The following is a 7,293-nucleotide window of genomic DNA, read 5'->3' on the forward strand; positions in this document are numbered from 1 at the left end:
CAAAAATTGACTCTTTGCAGAATTCTTCTTTGTAATTTAGACTGTCCCAGTTGTAGATATTCTTTGCATCCACAAACAAGTATCCTGCTGAAAACTACTTACTTAAGATTAAAATAGTTGACTATCTATTCGACCACTATCTATTCGACCAGCTGCTGTCCCAAAGTTCCGTGTTCCATGTCAATACAAGTTCTTGCAGGTGAAATTGGAGTTCCCAGCCTGATGTCCCACTGCTTCTTGATGCGTGGGAATTGAAGCCGCTCTCTTTAAGGCGAGAGCATTTAGCCTCGATATTTCACGCGCCTCTGTATCATCAGAGAATGGCATTATGCTCACGGATTACATTTTCGCAGCCACATGCTCGCGCTGAACGCCATTACCATTTCCAATTAGTTTTGGGTGCACTGCAAATCAATTTCTCTGATTCCACGCCCTTGAACTGGGATTATATGACATGCCATTATAGGATTACGTCAATAAGTGAGGAAATTGGTGAAGTAACCGATGTTAAAATACATTGTTATTGAGAAATACATTTCAGCAATACCCTGCAGTATCCCATGACCTTTTGAGGTTTTGTAGATATCTCGCAAACGTAACATCCTACAATCTCAGTGTTGCAATCTCTACAGACTCTCCGGACATAGAAGCTATATATTCAACCGAATCTGAGTTCCCACATCTCAGTCACTGTTTGACAAGTATTCCTTTGTGCGTGTGTTTCTGTTCTGGGCATAACCTCTGCCACGATCCTTATTGCTTTTTGCATCGTGCTTTTCCATGTGGCGCCAGGATCATGAAATGGTTCTTCCTTGGCATTGTCAACACAGCAAGTTCTGCTCGAATCACAGTGACAGCAATCGGCATTTTACCCGTTTTACTCCATGTAATATGTGCTTAGCAAACGCTGAGAAAATCAATCTTTGTTTTACATGAAAATACTCTACGTGGTGATAAGTTTCCTTCTTCAAACACCCGCTATCTCACATCTTTGCGTTTCACATATCATAACCACCCTTTATCGGAGAAATCTCTCCCTCCCGCAAGAACTAATTCGCCTAAACGTCCACCCTCCCATTTCATTGAGGTATGCAATATAATACTCACATTTACACTGTTCATTCTGTACTACTGCGGTCACTGTTTTGGGTGAAAATGCTCAATCTCTTGGTCGGCATCTTCAAGCAATTCAATCCATTTAGATGCAGCTATTCTGTGATTAATCCTCGTGGAGCAGCTTTTACTGACACGGACAGGAGATTACTGGAGCATCGGGCTCAGGATAAGTACACAGCGCAGGATTGAGCAAAAGATGTCTTATTGGAAAAGACAAGTTTCTGTGGCTTTCTCCAGTCATTTATTTCATTTGTTCATTCGGTTCCCCCGAAATATTGCGTGCAGTTCTGCAATTCACATTTCAGGAGTCATGTGATCGCACTAGAAACCGTGCAGAAATTTACCAAGCTGAAAAGTTTAGGTTATGAAGACAGATTGTTTTGACTGGGGTTGTTTTCTTCAGGCAGAGGAAACTGTGCGGATACATGTTTGATATGAATTAAGTAATGAGCGACATGGACAATGCAGACTAAAAGAAACGTTTCCTCTTGACCGATCAACGGGGCGTAGACTGAAGTTAAGAAGTGGAAAGGATTGAGGAGATATGCAGAAAAATCTCATCAGCAAGCGGATGGTTGAATCTGGATTCACTGTCTGAAGGGATGCACAGAGGCGAACCCACATAACCTTCAGAAATTCACGGATCTGAACTTGAGTTGTTCATGCATACAATGCCAAGTGATGAAAATGAACAAAGATAGTCAAGCGATTGCATCTGACGAAAGCATGTACAACGACCTTGAGGGCTGTCATTCTTCACATACGTGGTATTCGTGTAGCTGTCCATGGTGGGCTGGCAGTTCCATATTTTTCGCTTCCTTCGCTCTAACCCGGCTTTGATCCTCAGTCCGGGAGTTGGGGTTTGTTTCGATCCTGACAATGACATCAGCAAAAGCAGACCCCCTGCAAGTGGAGTGCTTTTCGTACCTCAGATCAATTAATGACGTCGAGAAATGAGAGACGATGTCCCAGCCACTGAAAGAAGGGGAACGGTGCCTCGGCTGTCTCTGCTCATTCAGACAGTTCTCTCGCCATTCTCCTCTGATTCCACTTCCTAAATGATTTCCCAAAATTGTCAAAGCTGAGACTTGGCTCTGTGTCTTGTTTCCTTGCCAATCGCAGGTGCCACAGTGAATCTCGGAAAGTTGACAGTTGGAGAGGGCAGTGTGAGCGACGAATTCAGCTTCCCCTCCAGTGATGACTCTGGGATATTGACTCCAACGGTCGCAGGGGCATATAATGAAGGGACTCTTGTCCCTGCAGTTCAAGGTGCAAACCTCATTTCGGCTTCAGAACAGTCAGTTATATGTGCAATAAAGTCAGCGCTGCCCGCAACCCAGGTTGGAATCGAAGCTCCAATCAGCAGACCTGTAGTTAGGCATGTTATCCATGTACCACTGGCCCGTTGTATGTGCTACATTGTGGGGTAAATTAGCTTGTATGTGAATTTGAAGCCTGGCAGTCTTGCTCTTGAACCAAGTCGAAACCTTAACTACAATCTCTGGACCGTAACCAAGCGCATTATCCATTGTGACACTGCGCTTGCGCGTCCTTGAGTTTGGTACTCTGCAGAGTTGTGATCGAAACATGGATATGACCAATTGTACTCATGTTCACAAGTTGAATAACCCAGGAAAGATAACCACGTTACCGATTCGTTCCAATGATCCATTTTTTTGTGCAGTGGGAGGTTTTGTAACGAAAAGACATTCATCCTCATGAAGCTTGCATTAACTTTGTGTCTACTCAGCCATTCAATGGGATCTCCGCTCATCTGATGAATTTCAAATTCACTTTACTGATTTTGTTCCATCACTTTTGATAAACGAATGCCTAATCACAACATCGTATTCAAGCTAATTTTCGAAGTCTGAAAGTATTTTAACGACCTGTGCGAGTTTACAAGAAATTGAATAAAATGAAATGAGCAAAAAAAATTCCTTTCTGCCCAGAGCAGAGTTAGCCATATGAGATAGCTCAGAGAGCGAAAACATTGCCTCCGTTTCTCTCAGTGCAGATGTCAATAGAAGCTGCTCCAGATACAGTTGGAACTTCCAGCTTGATATCCCAATACTCCCTACTCGTGTCAATGGAAGCTGCTGCAGTTCAGATTGGAGCTCCCAGCCTGATGTGACGTAAACCACGTCAACAGAAACAGGTCCACGCAATGTTGGAACTCCCAGTCCCCGGCATTTCAATTCACTCTATACTTTCAGTGAAATACTTCACACTCAATGATTTCATTACTGACTTCATATCCGCTGCCTCATCCTCATCCGCATATCCAGTTTGATCTTCGCTGCTGCACCATACAGTTTCTCGTATTCCAGGCCTGAAACCTGGTACTATATGATATTCCACAGCAGTGGTCACTTCCTTGTATGACGAAATTGGTAAAGTAACCGATGGTAAACTACATTTCTTTTGCAGAAATAAATTCCAGCAATTCCCTGCGCTATTCCCTGACGCTTTCATTTTCTGGAGGACTATATCAATCTTCGCCTTCAACAAACTAAGTGATGAAACATCCATCGGCTCTAGAGATACTGAAGTTAACCATTCAGCCAACCACGAGTTTGCATGTCTCAGTCAGTGTTTGTCAAGTATTCCTGCTGTTCATGTAAACCTGATCCTAACATATCCTCTGCCACTATCTTTACTGCTTTTTGCATCATGCTATTCCATGCGGTGCCAGAATCGTGCAGTGGTTAGCGCTTTGCGTTGTGGCAGCAGAAAGATCATCTGCAATTTGACATCCAGTATTGTCACTTGTTACCGTTTTATGTAGAGTAAGACATGCTTCACAAAAGCAGGAGCGAATCAATCTTTTTTGACATGAAAATATCCGTCGAGGTGATGATTTTGCTCCTTCAAACCCTCGCCCTTTCACATCTCTGCTGTCTATGTATCTTGATTCAAACCTACCAATTCTCGGAGATTTCTCCCCATCACACGATAAGTAAACCTGCTTTAGGTCCCTCCTCCAATTTCACTGAGACATTTGACAATCAAGTACTCGCATTGACATTGTTCAGTCTGTGCAGCTGCAGTCAATTTTGTTGGGCAAAGATGATCAAATCCCACAATTAGGACCTTAAAACTAGTCGATCCATTTACATACTGCTGTTGTGAGATCAGTGCTTATGTAGCAATTTTCGCTGACATGTTCTGGAGATCACTGGAACATCAGGCTCAGGAAAATGACACAATGCATATTCAGCAAAGGGTGTTTTTTTTTGGAAACGATCAGTTTTTCTGTTTTAATTTCAATCGAGAAGAGGAGATTGTGAGGAAACATGATTGAAATGAGCAAAAGAATGAGAGATAAAGGCATGTTCGGCTGAAAGAAATGTTTCCTCTCGGACAAACGCAAAGTGGTGTAGATTAAATGTGCGAGGCAGAAGGTTTTCAGTAGATAAGCAGTAAAATCTTTATCCACCAGTGGTGGTGGATAAATCTGCAACTCATTGTGATGAAATCAACACAACCTTCAGAGGTATTGAATCTGTATTTGTGATGCTAATGCATACAAGGCAAGGGATGGAAAATGGAATGAGGATAGTGAAGCGGTTGTTTCTGCAAAGAACGCGTCCAACACGTTTGAGGGCTGTCACTCTCCGTGCGTCAAACCGCTGTACTGGTCCCTGGTCGTGTCGTGGTTCTGAATTGGCACTTTTACCACTGCAGCCCGGGTTCAATTCCCAGTAAGGGCTGTTTTGTTCAGCATCAAAAGCATGGGCATCAGTGATAGGATTCCTTTCAATGCTTCGAATCAATCAATGTCTCCATGAACATCAGAGTCAATGTTCCAGCCTCTTAAAGGAGGAGAAGGTGCTTCGGCACTCCATGAGCCAACATGAGACTGAGATATTTATTTTGTTTCCTTGCCATTTCGAGGAGCCGCAGCGATTGGGTCCTTGGCTCTGTGAAATTGAAAAGTGCCGATTTGCAGTGTGTGGGACTATTTGGTCTTCCTCACTTGTGATGACGCTGCGACATTGACTGTGATGTTCTCCGGGATGTGTACTGAAAGAGATTCTCGTGTCTGCATATCAGGAGCTCAAACTTCATCTCAGCTTCAGAACAATGAGGAAGATTAGGTTGTGAGTGTAATAAATACCTGCGTTAACCTCGAGCTGGAGAGGAGTGAAAACTACAATGTTCTGATCTTGAGTCAGGCACGTTAGACTTTGCGCCACTTGCCCCAATTGTTCTTCACGCTTTCATGCTTCAGAGTTGTGATGTTAACATGGACAGGAGAAATAGCAGTCATATTCCAAAATTTAACCAGGGAAGAAAATCACCACCACTGCTTCAGTCCAATCCTCCCCACTTCGTGTTTCAGCCCCTTTCATCATGAAAACATATCTGTCATGATGAAACTTCCATTCAGCCTCTTGTCTGTTAAGTCATTGAACGGGATCATCGTTGATCCTGTAAATTTCAACATTAGTTTCTTGCTCTTCCTCCATAAATCAAGATAAACTCGAGCATAATGTCAACATCAAATAGAGTCATAGAGTCAGAGAGATGCACAGCATGGAAACAGACCCTTTGGTCCTACTCGTCTATGCTGACCAGATATCCGAACCCAATCTAGTCCCACCTGCCATCACCCCGTCCATATCCCTCCAAACCCTTTCTATTCGTATATCCATCCAAATTCCTCTTAAATATTGCAATTGTACCAGCCTCCACCACTTCCTCTGGCAGCACATTCCATACACTTATCACACTCTGTGTGAAAACATTGCCAAGTCGGTCTCATGTATATCTTTCCCCTTTCTCTCTAAAACTATGCCCTCAAATTTTGGACTCACAGACCACAGGAAAAAGACTTTTTCTGTTTACCATATCTTTGACGCTCATAACTTTGAAATCCTCTAACAAGTCACGCCTCAGCCTCCGAAGCGCCAGTGAAAACAGCCCCAGACTGTTAAGTCTCTCCCTATATTGCAAATCCTCCAAACTTGGCAAAATCCTCTTTTTTTCTGAACCCTTTCAAGTTTCGTAACTTCTTTCCGATAGGAAGGAGAGCAGATATGCACGCAATATTCCAACAGTGGCCTAACCAATGTCTAGTACAGCCGCAACATGACCTCCCAACTCATGTACTCAATACTCTGACCAATAAAGGCAAGCATACCAAACGCCTTCTTCACTATCCTATCTACCTGCGACTCCACTTTTAAGTTAAATTTCAAATATCAGAATTTTATGAACCTGCACTCCAAGGACTCTTTGTTCAGCAACACTCCCTCAGACATTACCATTAAGTGTGGTAGTCCTGTTATGATTTGCTTTTCCAAAAAGCAGCACCTCACATTTATCTGAATTAAACTCCATCTACCCCTTCTCAGCTGATTGGCCGAACTGGTCAAGATCTTTTTCTAATCTGTGGTAACTCTTTTCGCTGTCCACTACACCTCCTATTAAATGACAAAAATTAGAGGAACCAGCACTGATCCTTGTAGCACTCCACTGGTCACGGGACTACAGTCTGAAAAACAACCCTCCAGCACCACACTCTGTCCTCTCCCTTTGAGGTAGTTACATACCGTTAATTTTTGGAAATTTAGTTTGCTTTAATAACTTGTATGGGTTTTCCGGTAATTTAATATCATGACATGAGCTGAAAATTACTTGCTGCAATTTAACCAAATACGCAGTCAGTCTTAGGATAAAAGGCAGAAAAAGAAAATATAACCTACGTTTCTTTCTGCACAGATTCTCCTCCACGAGCTGAATCTTTGCCACATTTTCCCTTATATTTGCGAGATTTCCCTGGGATAGATATTCACTCAATCTACAGACATGGGTCCTGCTAAATACTACTTTAATTCAGATTAAAATAACTGAGTATCCTTTCTCCAACTTGATGTCTCATTGCTCCGTGCTCCTTATCAATACAATCTGCTCCAGGTGCGGTTGGAACGTCCAGCCTGCTGCCACAATGCCCCCTGCTTTATGCCAACAGAAGCTGCTCCATATAAGTTGGAGGTCCCAATCTGATATTACAATGCTCCTTTCTCCATGTCAATAGAAGGTACTACAGGTGAGGTTGGAGTCCCAGCCCCGGCATTTCATGCACCTTTATACCGTCACAGCGGGATCATCCTCATGCCCATTTCCAGTTTGATCTTTGCTGCTGCGCCACTCAGTCTCTCTTAGTTTCGC

The sequence above is a fragment of the Chiloscyllium plagiosum genome, unplaced genomic scaffold (genome assembly GCF_037043375.1).
Source record: "Chiloscyllium plagiosum isolate Xiang-an unplaced genomic scaffold, Cpla_swu_hap1 HiC_scaffold_45, whole genome shotgun sequence".
NCBI classification, from domain to species: Eukaryota; Metazoa; Chordata; class Chondrichthyes; order Orectolobiformes; family Hemiscylliidae; genus Chiloscyllium; species Chiloscyllium plagiosum.